Source organism: Salvelinus alpinus, chromosome 6 (assembly GCF_045679555.1).
Source record: "Salvelinus alpinus chromosome 6, SLU_Salpinus.1, whole genome shotgun sequence".
In the NCBI taxonomy this organism is placed as follows: domain Eukaryota; kingdom Metazoa; phylum Chordata; class Actinopteri; order Salmoniformes; family Salmonidae; genus Salvelinus; species Salvelinus alpinus.
In genome coordinates, this window is record NC_092091.1 from 85397560 (window position 1) to 85414248 (window position 16689).

Consider the following 16689-nt stretch of genomic DNA (forward strand, 5'->3'; position numbering starts at 1 on the left):
ACAAATTCTAGCTTTAGATAAAACTATAACTAATTGAACTCTGCTCGCCTGGTGAAAAGAGATTTGTGTTGTGGGTTATAAAATAAGCAGAAAGGGTCGTTAAACTATGGTTGAACTGACCCAACTTAGCCCTGAGATGTTTAGATAAGGCTGTGGGTAACTTTTTAGGTCTTCCATTATCTTGAGTTGTCTGCTAAAGTGGTAATAAATTATAGTGAGCCTTCAGGATAATTGATTATATTATGTGTCATGTGTGTGTGCTGTGAAGTTGGAATGAACTTTTGAACCTGTTTTCTATTTGTCAGGACAATGAGACTTATTCTGTAACCTATGACGTCATATCTTGTATATAAACCTGTGTTTATGATCAAATGGCAGCGTGCTCCGAGAATAAACACTATTATCTAATTTTAATAAGACTGTATCCTGTCTATTTTATGTTAATAAGTATCTTACAAATTCTTATAAATAGACAGATTGAATTTAATTAATGAGTACATTAGAGGAATTATTTAATTCCACTAACAATTGGTCCTTCGAGTGGATTTCCAAACTTTGTCTCTGTCATCCAAAGATATTAGCCGAAAACCGTGCACGGGCGGGTCAAGACCCGTTATTTAAAGTCCTGGCCTCTGAATTGAGGTTAAAAAACAGGCCGGTATATATATCTGAGGTCGACAGAGACGGTGACGGAATCAAACCGGCATTGCTTTTCCCAGTCTGCAAGACGAAGGTAAATAGTCTTTATTCTCGAATGTGGGGGGTATGATGTAAGTTATCTAGGATTTTAAGTTCTAAACGTGTTTAGCATTTATCAATAATAGTAGCTTCGCTATTCCAAACAGATTGTGGGTTACTTGTATGACCGAAATACAAGATGGATGGATGTAAAGGTCCGAAAAGACCTTGGTAGGTGCATTACCGTAAAAAAATAATGAACTTAATGATCCGGGCATTGCAAGCTGTGAGGGTTATTAAGGGTGGGATATAGTAAGTGTTGTTAGATAGGACGGTCGTTTTGTACAAATAGGACAGCCATTAATTCAAAAGACATACCTAAATGAAGTTTTAACCTAAAACAGGTGAGGATAAATTCGGCTTGGTGAGAAGGCAGGGTAATCCTAGGCGAACGGAATAACTGAACCTATTAATACTGAAAGAAATAATATCCAAAAAGAGTGGGAGGGAAACTTAATATAGCGAAGTGAGATTGGATAAATACAACCAGAGTTTGACCAGGGAAGTGTGTCCCCTGGGTAATAACTGATAGTTTAAAGTGAGATCTAATGTCCGATCGATAACAACGCTATAGATAAAGTTTCCAGGGAAGAGAATCATATAAATTCATACACATAGATTATAACTAGGTAACGGTAAAACGCACATAACATAGAAATATATACACCTAGATTGTGAGAGCGGTAGGAAGTGGTAACACACACATAGAGAAATAAATAAATAAATAGAAAGACATAGATAGGTGATAAATACCATAACTACTAGTAACGGCAAGGATTTATCAAACATGGGTAGTAAATCCTCCAAGGAGGTCCCGGTATTAACGGGAGACCAGCGTTTTATGGAACTGAAAGATAAGAGGAATTTAGAATTCTGTCCAAAATGGAGTAAGCATTATGAATTTGATGGTAGGCTAAATGTTGAAAAACTAGAATTGCTTATCAAACAGATACATAAGGAGTGTGGTGAGGATGAGAAGAAGCAGAATAAACAGGGGTTATACACAGCTAGAGTCTGGCTTTCGGAAGCTAGGATACCAAGAATACAGAGGTAATCCTGTTGATGAAATAGTGGTTGTGAGAATACGGCTGCAGGAGCTACCCGCAATAACACCACCCATATATGTGAAGCCTGCTGGAGCCGAGGAAGGGATAATAGAGGTAGAGAAAGGAAAAAAGTCGAGAAAAGCGGATAGGGTGAGTCAAAAGAAAAATAGAAAATGTTTTAATTGTAATGAAACTGGACATTTCGCCCGGGAGTGTAACACTCCCTGCAAACATTGTGACAGGATTGGACACAATCACCGAGATTGTAATTTAACTAAGGGAAAGGTCAGGCGCGACAATCGGGTGAAAAAAGAGAGAGTCAGTAACGACGAAAGCGAGATTAATGAGAAATCCTACAATGCTTGTATCTTTAAACTAGGGCTATTTTCCTGAGAATTGCCGATAGTTGCGTGTCTTGATTCTATTAATACAGACAATTGTAAGATAGGTTTATTTGCGGAGAGTCTTGGTTACCCAAATAGCATTCGTGGTTCGGTGGTAAAATTCTCAGCTGCAACGCAGGAGGTCGGGGTTCAGTTCCTGGTAAATGCTTTGACTAAAATCAGAGTTTTTGATTGTAATTAAACTATTTGTATGTTTTGCCTAGAAAGTTATAGTTGCTAGTGTTTGTATAAGATATAAATTGAACTATTTTAATGGATTGTTTAGGTTAAATTGAGTGACTGATTTATCAAAATATAAATAAATAAAATAACGAAACGAATTTCGATGCAAGACGATGTCTGTTGCCTAAATTATATGTTTGAATAATGTATTGGGAATATGGTCATAATTAAAATGCTGAATCAAGAGATAGTTACTAAATTCTAATGAATTCTAAAATAATAATGAAGAGAGAATTAATTGTATGGTGATAACGCAAAACTGCGTCGTTACGTTGAATACACATTTACGTTACTCAAATTAATTTGAAAGTAGTTTAGGGACAGACTCCCACTCTTTTCTGTACTTCTGGCAGTACAATTTTGATTGAGAGATGTTGTAAGTTCTGATTCAACAGATGTGATAAATTAGGTTTGGTTTATCGAACCCGTACTACTGTTGCTGCAGACAGCCAACAATTATTTACAATTCATTGAAAGTCGTTGCGGCTTGGGTCTAGGTTGAGCGCCTGTTGATGACATCGCTCACAAAACACTTTTGTCGCCACGGCAATGATGTTGTGACTGGGGTGTGGCAGAGAAAAGTGTTTGTGTCATTTAGAAGGAAAATGCGTGCATTATTGTTTTGAGTCACTTTTCAGAAGTTGATAGTCATTTCCAAATACATTTTTAAAAGTAGCTGTAAGTCGTCAGGGTAGTCAGGAAAGATGCTAAAAACTAGCAACAGATTCGCTGGGTGGACATCATTGATTTATGGAGTTTATTGGACTATATTTGGCTGTGAGAAAGGGAGATCTGAATGTCTGAATCGTAAAACATAGTGATAATGGATTCTGATGGTTATTGATTCCTGGTTTGATTGTTTAAGTAACACCAGTTAATTTGAGCAGGAAAGTTCATGTAGTCTAACATTATAATCCGTTTCCATTATGTGGAACAATGTCAGGGTATTAATGTTGAAAAGCAACCTCTATAGTAAAAAACAATTGCATATGTTTTGGGAAATTAGCTAGGTTGAATTTGGTTATTTGAGCTTTTCCTCTGATACATAGACATCTGTAACAGGGGCATCAGTTGTTGTTTTTTGAGGAACATGCAGACTGTGATTTATTTTATTGAGATGTAAACATGAGTCTGAGTAATTTTGTCATCTGAACCATTATAGTAGTGAGTTCTTGTATAGTTTGTTTTTTGCTGATTAAAGTGGTTTGTTTATTTGGTTACTGTTTATTGTTTATTTTAGGAGTTGATTTAACTTAATTAAACATTGTATTCTGGTGTGTTTAAGTAGGATTCCTTCTTCCGGGAAGGATGGAAGTTATCTAAAATATGTAAGTTGAAGGAGCCATGGGAAAATACGTTTACATTTTTATTAAATACCTGGGATTAAATTACTGATTTCTTACACTGAGAAATGTACGACATTTGCGACAGAGGAAAAAAGTAATACGTTTAGATAATAAATATCAGGTTAATTGCATCTAAGGCTAGCATGTTCACTTAAGTACACATATACATTGACGTTGTTTAAAACTTATGATTAATGATTTGAGGTAAAGAGGAATTATCATTAGGTTTGGTTAATAGTTCACTTTTGAGTTTCTGAATCGATGTAGCACAGTGAATGCTAGTTAGGCGTTTTGTGTTTTTCCTGGGAGAGTGGGAGTTTTATTGTCTCTTGGATGTTTCCTGGGACTATTATCTTGGAGCGAGTGGGTGAGATTGAGGCCATAAACGACCAAATTGGAAAGGGCCTGAAAGGTTTTTGTTTTTTCATTAAGGTTTGCAAATATACACACATAAAACATTTGTTAGGACTATTTGTTTTAGTGCAAAGGAATTTTAAAGGGGCATGCTCATATATGGAGTTTTATGAGTTTTTATTTTCTGAGTTTTAATTACACAAGTTAATTTTTTTGATTTTAAGGATAAAGGGTTCTTTAAAATGTCTAGGAACATGACTATACAAGGGTGGTATAACCTTTGACCTTTATCATGGCTGTCTCTTGAGGTCTGATCAGCTTCAGGGGAGGGCCATGAAGATAATGCATTTGTGGTCATTTGGGATACTAGTTTTGAGGTAAATTAATTGGCTATTATTGATTTGGTATTACAACAGGAAAAATCCCCTTTGTCATCAATAATAAATGGGGGAAGATATGATACATTGAGGTTTGGACAGGAGATATTTTAAGCCAATAGGGCAGGAAAATACATAAGCATTAAAATTATTTATGAGAAGAAATAAGTTTTAGTTCTTAGGAGTGGTAATTTACTGTGGATAAGGTATCCACACTGTAAAACATATATTAATTATTTATGAGACTGAGTTTAAGGTTAACCAATGTTATTATTTAATAAAAAACAGTGGACTCCTGGGGGAGAGAGCTTATTAGTAAAGAAAGGATTTGATATGGTTACCATTTGTTTTGGCCATTAGAAGATTTTTATTTAAATAGTATTAAAATTGACAGGGGTATATGGCATATGTGATGATTTAGGATTATTGATAGGATGGAGATAGGTTGATTAAGGTTATGTAAGGACTTTAGAGATTGACACTATAAGACATGTTGTTTTTTAAAATCCATGATTTTAGATAAAGCCAAAACAGTGAGACACTTAGTTAATATTTGGATGGAACACATAGTTGTTATTGACTATGATGAGAAAACAACAGACAGAGGGGTCTACCCCGCACTGTTGAGATCTTGAAGGGTTGAGAGCAGAGTGGAGAGGGGGGGACCAGGACATGAGCAAGGTAGGCTGTGAAATAAGATAGGTGAGAAAAGGGATACGGTTTAAATCAATAAATATATATATATTTAAGAACATATATAAGCAGCACAGATACCTTTTTAAGTAGATAAGTACCTTGACAGAGAATTGGAAAAGGATAGATATGAATGGACGCCCAAGGGAGAATTGGACATGCGGCGAATGAAAGGGGCGTTCCTACATGATAATGTCAGACATAAGGATAATTTACACTAATTTTACCTAAGTCATTGGTTAGGTTAGGCAAGGTTGTTACCTGGCAGAGCCAGGTAACAAAGGGGGGATGGGTAAGTTGTGGTCTAGGATAGGATGTGGCCTATTGGATGATAAACTAATTTTAAAAAAAATTCTAGCTAAACAAGCAGATATAGAAATAGAAAGAAGTATTGTTGATTACATGAAAAGGTTGTTTGTTTAACCAAACCTGTATGTCCAAGATTGTATGCACTACAGGTGAATTACAGGTGAAGTCACTCAATCCAGTCCCTGAGGCCTGTTGGGGGGACCATACCAAGGACTCCTGGTAACAGCTAGCTGAAAGAGCTACCCGGATTCATATCACACTGCGGGAGGGTAAGACACATTGACACTGTCGAACAAGCACAGTGTCCGAGAGGAGAACTGGAATTAACAGAATTCCGGGGGCCATCTCTCGGATGAAGATTTCCTTTTTCCCGTCATTCCATTCCTGTGTTTGTTCATAGAAGTGAAAGTGTGTCTGGCTTCTTGCTGATGATGTTTTCTCTGGGAGAGGGTGGGGCTTTATAGGTGGGCGGTCCATCCTGAGCTGTCTGGTTGTGGGAGCCATATTCCTGATACACCATGAACCCCAAGAAGGCCAGAGGGTAATATTGACACATAGTTAGACAATGAGGATTTTGTATTAACCAAGCATAAGAGATCACTTGATCTGGATAAACAGGAAGTGAGAGTGGGATTGGGAAGGAAGTCTCAGTGGAGTTCTATGTAGACCAAATGGGGCCTCTGACTCCTTGGCAGTTTAGGACTAAGAGCAGCCATTGTGGAAGACATCTATGCAAGTCCCTGTGTAGTTCATGGAAACAGGTTATAGCTCACATCATGAGGGCTACATAAATCTACATACCCAGTATGGAAGATGGAGAGTAGTGAAAGTAAGGGTTTCAGTTGACAACCTAGTGCCATTCCGAGTACGAGAAGTTAGAGCAGATGATAGTCAGCCAGAATACTAGCAGAGCCCCAGACAAAGCAGATACTGACCGTAGAGTTGTCCAGAGCCAAGGCCGATGTGGATGGTTCAGATGAAAGATTTTAAGGAAGTGATTGAGGTGGAAACTGTTATGGGGATTCTAACCTATGGTTAGAATTGTTTCAATATAAAGCCAGATCTGTGGCGAAAGAATAATGCTAGGCATGCCTCAGCAAAACCTCAGTTCATAACCATTTCCTTTCCATTTGATGGAATTGCTACACCCATGGAATGGCCTGTATGATAAAGCGGTTCAAGAGGGCAGGAAGCTGAACTATGACAGTTGCATTGATCTGTGATATGTGTCCCCAGGTGCCGATCACATCCAGATTTTCTCTTTCACAGTGACAGGATTTTATGGATCGCTACATAACACACGGATGGGAAGTAGTGGAAGTCAGTACATGCAATAGGATTTCAGGAATGTTACAACCGAGAAGACAATGAGGGACCTGACTGGCAGATGAAAAGGTTTAGAGTGTGGAGGTATGAAGCTGTGACCTAACCTGCCTACCAATTGGAACGGTAGTTGTGCACTAGTGCAGTTAGGCATGCTCTTTACCCTTACTCAGATCCAATTCAAAGCGAGGAATTAGATCATAGCAGGATTAGAGTCAAGTATTTTCTAGTGGTCCACTCTCAATAAGAATGTGGACTAGATCAATTATATTTATTATAATCAACAGCGCTTCATCTATTATACCAGAGATGTAATGAATGGCTTGGCAGAATAGAATAGAATCGCGTTAGATATGTTATTGGCAGAAAAGGGTGGGGTTTGTGTGTTATTCGGGTCGATGTGCTGTACGTTTATCCCAAATAACACAGCTCCGGATGGATCAGTGACCAAGGCCTTGGCAGGTTTAACCACCCTAGCTCACGAGTTGGCAGTGAACTCAGGGGTGGATACTTCTCTGACTAATTGGTTTGACAGTATGTTTGGGAAATGGAAAAATGTCATGATTACTGTGTTATGGGCTACCTTCACCTGTGTGACTGTGTTAGTTTTGTGCGGATGTGGTTTGATTCCGTGTATGAAAGTTCTCATTTCCAGGATTCTGGAGAAATCGATGACACAACAGATGATGAAGTACGGACCAATTCTAAGCTCTGACCAGTGAAATGATGAATGTATGGGCCCGGATCTAGTGGAGAACGACTCCGGATCTTTTAATTATGAGGAACCGAGATTGGACGAGACTGTATTTGACGTTTAGAGAATTTAGACGGTTTCATGTTTCAATGTATAGACTGTAACGAAAATCCTAAATAGAAGAGTTATAATTCTGATGTAGGTTAGAACAGTCATTGATGTTGATGGAGTGTAAATACATGTATTGGTTTGGTTTATTCTTGTATAATATTTATGTTTATATATGATATTTGATATGTAGCTATGAATTGTTTTGTTATTTAGGGTGGATTTTTTTTTTTTTTATAAATAGTTAAAACAAATTCTAGCTTTAGATAAAACTATAACTAATTGAACTCTGCACGCCTGGTGAAAAGAGATTTGTGTTGTGGGTTATAAAATAAGCAGAAAGGGTCGTTAAACTATGGTTGAACTGACCCAACTTAGCCCTGAGATGTTTAGATAAGGCTGTGGGTAACTTTTTAGGTCTTCCATTATCTTGAGTTGTCTGCTAAAGTGGTAATCAATTATAGTGAGCCTTCAGGATAATTGATTATATTGTGTGTCATGTGTGTGCCCTGTGAAGTTGGAATGAACTTTTGAACCTGTTTTCTATTTGTCAGGACAATGAGACTTATTCTGTAACCTATGACGTCATATCTTGTATATAAACCTGTGTTTATGATCAAATGGCAGCGTGCTCCGAGAATAAACACTATTATCTAATTTTAATAAGACTGTATCCTGTCTATTTTATGTTAATAAGTATCTTACAAATTCTTATAAATAGACAGATTGAATTTAATTAATCAGTTGGTCTACTATTATCCTACTGAACAGTACAGCCTGGGTTGGTCTACTATTATCCTACTGAACAGCACAGCTTGGGTTGGTCTACTAATATCCTACTGAACAGTACAGCTTGGGTTGGTCTACTATTATCCTACTGAACAGTACAGCTTGGGTTGGTCTACTATTATCCTACTGAACAGTAGAGCTTGAGTTGGCCTGACTGTGAAATACCAATATGGGATTCATCATTTTAGGTCATTCAGAGTGTGTATCACTGTTTCTCATGCTTTTCACACAGGGTGCCTTTCCTTCTCTGGGCCGTTTGGAAAATGTTTTACTAAATTAGAGTACTGTGTACCCACTTCTCCAGGCACCTCTACACCACTGACCTACACAACAGCTTTCAACATACCAGTATTTAGTTTGGAAACTTTCAAAAGAAATGCTGGTCTAAATAACACAATATCAAAATATGTAAAATTATCCATTTATTTGTTTAAAAAGTGGTTGCAATGCTGTGAAAAAGTGTTGTACAGCAGTAAAATAATCGCTATTCTCAAATTTGAGCTTGTCATTGCAGGGGGACTCTTATTTAGAAGAAAATAATCTGATGTTGTGCTGCCAGCATATTATCCTGCTGCTAGCAGAACAGTAATATAAGAGTTTAACAAGTCCAATACAGCAAATGAAAGATAAACATCTTGTGAATCCAGCCAACATGTCCGATTTTTTAAATGTTTTACAGCGAAAACACCACGTATATTTATGTTAGCTCACCACCAAATACAAAAAAGCACAGACATTTCTTTCACAGCACAGGTAGCTTGCACAAAACCGACCAAATAGAGATAGAATTAGTCACTAACCAAGAAACAACTTCATCAGATGACAGTCTTATAACATGTTATACAATAAATCTATGTTTTGTTTGAAAAATGTGCATATTTCAGATATAAATCATAGTTTTACATTGCAGCTACAATCACAAATAGCACCGAAGCAGCTAGAACAATTACAGAGACCAACGTGAAATACCTAAATACTCATCATAAAACATTTATGAAAAATACATGGTGTACAGCAAATGAAAGACAAACATCTTGTGAATCCAGCCAATATTTCAGATTCTTTAAGTGTTTTACAGTGAAAACACAATATAGCATTATATTAGCTTACTACAATAGCCAACCACACAACAGCATTCATTCAACGCAACGGTAGCGATAGCGAAAAAACCAGCAAAAGATATAAATTTATTCACTAACCTTCACAATCTTCATCAGATGACAGTCCTATAACATCATATTACACAATACATATATGGTTTGTTCGAAAATGTGCATATTTAGAGCTGAAATCCGTGGTTATACATTGTGAAAACGTAGCAACTTTTTTCCAGAATGTCCTGGATATATTTCTGACACTCACCTAATCTGACCAACATAAACTTTACTAAAAAATACATGTTGGACAGCAAATGAAAGATACACTAGTTCTTAATGCAACCGCTGTGTTAGATTTTTTTAAATAACTTTAGTACGACATACAGCTTACGTTATAGCGAGACAGCGCCCAAAATCAGGGCGGAAAATATTACTAATCATTTTCAACAGAAATACGAAATAACATCATAAATGGTTCCTACTTTTGTTGAGCTTCCATCAGAATCTTGTACAAGGGGTCCTTTGTCCAGAACAATCGTTGTTTGGTTTTAGAATGTCCTCTTATCCTATCGAATTAGCAACCAAAGCTAGCCAAGTGGCGCGAAGCTGTCCATCGTCACCAAACGCAGAGAACGGAAAAAGCCAAAACTCCTGATAAACTTTCAATAATCTGATAAAACTATATTGAAAAAACATACTTTACGATGATATTATCACATTTATCAAATAAAATCAAAGCCGGAGATATTAGCCGTCTATAACGAAAGCTTTTCAGAAGCCAATGCTGATGTCCTTCCCGCGCCTTGCTGAACAAAGGAAATTGGGGTCATGTCATTCCAAGAGCTCTCATTTGACCTCAGATCAAGCTATACACCCCATTTCACCTCTCACTGCCTGTTGACATCTAGTGGAAGGCGTATGAAGTGCATGTATATCCATAGATTTCAAACAAATGAATAGGAAGGCCCTGGAACAGAGCCTCGATTTCAGATTTTTCACTTCCTGACAGAAAGTTTGCTGCAAAATGAGTTCCTTTTTTACTCACAGATATAATTCAAACGGTTTTAGAAACTTGAGAGTGTTTTCTATCCAATAGTAATAATAATATGCATATTGTACGAGCAAGAATTGAGTACGAGGCAGTTTAATTTGGGAATGATTTTTACAAAGTGAAAACAGCGCCCCCATATCCCAAAGAGGTTTAACCTCGAATATTTGTACGGTGTGCTGCGAGGTACAAACTGCAGAGGTCTCTATAGAGAGCCAGATCAATAAGAGGTTATTTCCACAAGGTGGCGACAAACGCCAGTTAATATTTCAGAATAGAGCACCACAGAATTTATAGGCTCCCTTTGCCAAGTGGTCAATTTGGAGTACCTCCGGCCTGGGCCAGGGGTGCGTCCCAAAAGTATTTACTGCTTCCTGACATGTGCACTCGTTCACTACTCCCCATAAAGTGTAAAAGCATTGGATTGGTGAAGGCGTAGGTTATAGCACGAGTTTCCAAACTAATCAATTCTTGTCAAATCCTGTCCATGAAGGGAAGTGAACAAGTGCACACTTTGGGAGGAAAGAGAGATTATTGGGGTACAGACCAGGTATGCAGACGTTTCCCCAGCCCAGGTATGCAGACGTTTCCCCAGCCCAGGTATGCAGACGTTTCCCCAGCCCAGGTATGCAGATGTTTCCCCAGCCCAGCACCACTTCAACCAGCACCACTTCAACCAATACCTATCAATCAATATATCATCAAATCCTTTATGATTAGACAATTTGACTTCAGGCGTTTCACTGGTGGTCTGGAACAAAATCCTGCAAACTCTGTATCTCTCCAGGGTTGGTGGGTGACTGTATCTCTCCAGGGTTGGTGGGTGACTGTATCTCTCCAGGGTTGGTGGGTGACTGTATCTCTCCAGGGTTGGTGGGTGACTGTATCTCTCCAGGATTGGTGGGTGACTGTATCTCTCCAGGATTGGTGGGTGACTGTATCTCTCCAGGGTTGGTGGGTGACTGTATCTCTCCAGGGTTGGTGGGTGACTTCTGGACCCTGATCAGACATGGAGTAGTTGGCTCTGCATTTACACTGGGGCTCTGGGGCTCTGTTCACAAACACAAACAGACCCCACAGAGCCCCAGGACAGCAAACATATTAGACCCAACCAAATCATGAGAAAACAAAAAGATAATTACTTGACACATTTGAAAGAATTAACAAAAAAAAAGAGCAAACTAGAATGCTATTTATCCCTGAACAGAGAGTACACAGTGGCAGAATACCTGACCACTGTCACTGACCCAAACTTAAGAAAAGCTTTGACTATGTACAGACTCAGTGAGTTAGCCTTGCTATTGAGAAAGGCCGCCGTAGGCAGACCTCAAATCAAATCAAATTGTATTAGTTATGAGCCCCTAACCAACAATGCAGTTAAAAAAAATATGGAAAGAATAGGAAATTAAAATAACAAGTAATTAAAGAGCAGCAGTAAAATAACAATAGCAGGACTATATACAGGTGGGTACCTGGCTCTCAAGAGAAGACAGGCTATGTGCACACAGCCCACAAAATGAGGTGGAAACGGAGATGCACTTCCTAACCTCCTGCCAAATGTATGACCAGTTAATTCATACTGTATGTTGTAGTCTGTCCAAGAGGGGAATCACACAGACTGATCTCAGTTAATTCATACTGTATGTTGTAGTCTGTCCAAGAGGGGAATCACACAAGACTGACAGCCTGTAATTTTATTAAAAGCATTCAGTTGATTACATGGCAGTTTAGAGAGAAACATCATAACAATAATCTACTTCATAATCAATAATCAATATCATAACATTTATAATCAATAACATCATTATCTATATACTACTAACAACATCATAACAATAATCTACATCAGTCAATATTGTAACATTTATAATCAATAACTTCATTATCTATATACTACTAACAACATCATAACAATAATCTACACCATAATCAATATCATAACATTTATAACTATTAACATCATTATCTATATACTACTAACATCATAACAATAATCTACATCATAATCAATATCATAACATTTATAATCAATAACATCATGAGAGGTAAACAACAACAACAAACCCCTTTATCAATTTTTTTTTCAAAATACAAAGAATGAACAGATGATTATAATAATACATGAACTAATAATGGAGACACTTCAAGATAAAGAATCTAAGAGACACTAAATAAGATAAAGAATCTAAGAGACACTAAATAAGATAAAGAATCTAAGAGACACTAAATAAGATAAAGAATCTAAGAGACACTAAATAAGATAAAGAATCTAAGAGACACTAAATAAGATAAAGAATCTAAGAGACACTAAATAAGATGAAGAATCTAAGAGACACTAAATAAGATAAAGAATCTAAGAGACACTAAATAAGATAAAGAATCTAAGAGACACAAAATAAGATAAAGAATCTATGAGACAATAAATAAGATAAAGAATCTAAGAGACACTAAATAAGATAAAGAATCTAAGAGACACAAAATAAGATAAAGAATCTAAGAGACACTAAATAAGATAAAGAATCTAAGAGACACAAAATAAGATAAAGAATCTAAGAGACACTAAATAAGATAAAGAATCTAAGAGACACTAAATAAGATAAAGAATCTAAGAGACACAAAATAAGATAAAGAATCTAAGAGACACTAAATAAGATAAAGAATCTAAGAGACACTAAATAAGATAAAGAATCTAAGAGACACTAAATAAGATAAAGAATCTAAGAGACACTAAATAAGATAAAGAATCTAAGAGACACTAAATAAGATGAAGAATCTAAGAGACACTAAATAAGATAAAGAATCTAAGAGACACTAAATCAGATAAAGAATCTAAGAGACACAAAATAAGATAAAGAATCTAAGAGACACTAAATAAGATAAAGAATCTAAGAGACACAAAATAAGATAAAGAATCTAAGAGACACTAAATAAGATAAAGAATCTAAGAGACACTGAATAAGATAAAGAATCTAAGAGACACTAAATAAGATAAAGAATCTAATAGACACTAAATAAGATAAATAATCTAAGAGACACTAAATAAGATAAAGAATCTATGAGACACTAAATAAGATAAAGAATCTAAGAGACACTAAATAAGATAAAGAATCTAAGAGACACAAAATAAGATAAAGAATCTAAGAGACACTAAATAAGATAAAGAATCTAAGAGACACAAAATAAGATAAAGAATCTAAGAGACACTAAATAAGATAAAGAATCTAAGAGACACTAAATAAGATAAAGAATCTAAGAGACACTAAATAAGATAAAGAATCTAAGAGACACTAAATAAGATAAAGAATCTAAGAGACACTAAATAAGATAAAGAATCTAATAGACACTAAATAAGATAAATAATCTAAGAGACACTAAATAAGATAAAGAATCTAAGAGACACTAAATAAGATAAAGAATCTAAGAGACACTAAATAAGATAAAGAATCTAAGAGACACTAAATAAGATAAAGATTCTAAGAGACACTAAATAAGATAAAGACATGAAGACAAAAGCAAAAAGCAATACATTCTGGAACACAAAACAGACGTAATTGAGCTACTCTCTTAAAATAATCAAAACCCCATGTTACCCAAACCCCATGTTACCCAAAACCCCATGTTACCCAAAACCCCATGTTACCAAAACCCCATGTTACCCAAAACCCCATGTTACCCAAAACCCCATGTTACCCAGAACCCCATGTTACCCAAAACCCCATGTTACCCAAAACCCCATGTTACCCAGAACCCCATGTTACCAAAACCCCATGTTACCCAAAACCCCATGTTACCAAAACCCCATGTTACCCAAAACCCCATGTTACCCAAAACTCCATGTTACCAAAACCCCACGTTACCCAGAACCCCATGTTACCCAGAACTAGATGTTACCAAAACCCCATATTACCCAAAACCCCACATTACCCAAAACCCCATGTTATCCAAAACCCCATGTTACCCAAAACCCCATATTACTCAAACCCCCATGTTACCCAAAACCCCATGTTACCAAAACCCCATGTTACCCAGTACCCCATATTACCCAGAACCCCATGTTACTCTGGTGGTAAAAACCAAACTAAAAGGAATAATGGTGGTTGCAGTCACTCCTTTTAGATTCCTTCCAAGGTTCTAGAAAGATAAACTAATTCTGAACTTGTTATTAAAATTAGAACCACTTCAGGTTTGTCACCACATTTTAAACACCAGTCCACTGCTGACCATCGATTTAAAACACAAAACTGACCTAAGATCAGCATGTAGGGTCAGCTTCATTCTACTCCTACTCCGTCCCCTGGGCTGCTCTCTCCTCTCCCGGTCCAGCTTCAGCTCTGGAGCTCCGAGAGACCATCTCCATGGCATTGACATCAAGATCCATGCTGCTCACCCTGTTCACTCTCTTCTTCCTCCTGGTGGGCTAGGGAGACACAGCACCAACAGTTAGTCATTTACTCTCTAGTATCTCCATTCTCTCTCTCTCCCTCTCCCTCTCCCCCTCTCCCTCTAGTTTAAAGGACTTGTAACGTCTGAGTAAATGTCTTTACCTTGTAGTACAGGTAGGAGGTGGTGATGGCTGTCAGTAGGAGCAGCAGCACTACAACGTGTCTGATGATGAAGGCTGGCAGAGGAGAGGCTGCAAACAGAAACACCTTTGATGAGGGGACTGATCATCATCACATAGATCTGTAGGAAATCTGTCATTGACAAAGTTATAAGTCTGGTTCATGTTCAGTTACCTGTGATGGTGAGGGAGAGGAGCTCACTCTCAGAGGAGAAGTTATGAGAGAAAACATAATTGTCATAAACACAGCTGTAGTTCCCTTGGTGGGAGTCATCTGCAGCAGGGAAGAGGAAGGCAGCAGAGTGATTGACAGCTGGCTGAGTCTGGGTTCTGTTGGAGCCGGTGAACGTGAGGAGGAAGGAGCCTCCTGGGTACTGTGGCTGAGTGGAGCAGGTGATGGTGAAGCTGTAGCCCCTGAACATCTCGGGCCCCTGGTGGCCCCTGGAGACCCCTCCCATTGAGTCAGTCAGGGAGATATCAGGCTGGACCAGGAGATCTGTAACAATTAAAGAGAAGAAGAAAAACCTCTTCAACTAGTTTCCTATAGATATGACAATCACATCAGCATGTAACAGTGCTAGCCACCCTCCCTCACAGGGCAACATGAGTAGTGGGCCTACAGTCACTGAGACAACATATGTTGATATCAGGCTTAAGCAGGACATCTGGAACAAGAGGAGAGAAAAAGAAAACGTAGCTCCTCAACTACTTTCCTCATTTAGATATGACAATAACATGACATGTGACAGTGGTAGGGAGTAGAGACGTTCACTGAGATAACACTCAAATACAAAAGCATTCTGGGATATTTAAGTTGTATTTGATTCCTACTTGACTGAGTGATCTATTTTGCAAAGCAGACTGACAAGCTAAACAGTCATCATGAGAGGTGCAGAGGAAGTTGTATGAATGAAGGAAATCAGTTGAATATAATTATAATATGTTGATATTTCCTGAGCAGATCACTGTGAGTCCAGGAAGGAGATATAATACATGGACAAAAGTATGTGGAACTCAGCAGTGAGTTTTACAACAGAGGATTATTTTTACGCTCTACGTGGTTCAACACTTGGCGGTCCGTTCTGTCAGCTTGTGTTGTCTACCACTTCGTGGCTGAGCCGTTGTTGCTCCTAGACGTGCCACGTTGAAAGTCACTGAGATCTTCAGTAAGTCCAATCTACCTTAAATGTTTGTCTATGGAGATTGCATGGCGGTGTGCTCAATTGTATAAACCTGTCAGCAACAGGTGTGGCTGAAATTGCCGACTCCACTGATGTATCTTGTTATTACCTGAGCAGATCACTGTGAGTCCAGGAAGGAGATCATATCTTCTTCTACACTCCCTCAGTGAAGACTCAGACCCAGAACAGTAAACTCTAAACCCTCTAGTGGTGTTTCCAGGTAGTTCTGAAACAGTGGAGCCACAACCCAGCTGTCTACACACTACTGCAGCTACATCCTTCACGTCAGAGAAAGTTCCCACAGTCCTCCACTCTCCCTGGTCGTACCACTCCACTCCACCAGCACAGCGACTGCCTCCTCCCACCAGCCTCACATCATCAGGCTCTGAGAAAAGAAAA

General features: G+C 37.9%; 2 protein-coding genes across 3 annotated transcripts in view; both read left to right on the forward strand.

The window, feature by feature from the left end:
- The window catches only part of LOC139579781 (scavenger receptor cysteine-rich type 1 protein M130-like), a 524366-nt gene that overhangs the window by 241051 nt on the left and 266626 nt on the right, over window positions 1-16689 (forward strand). The window lies entirely within an intron of this gene.
- The window catches only part of LOC139577731 (cysteine-rich protein 1-like), a 137034-nt gene that overhangs the window by 53175 nt on the left and 67170 nt on the right, over window positions 1-16689 (forward strand). The window lies entirely within an intron of this gene.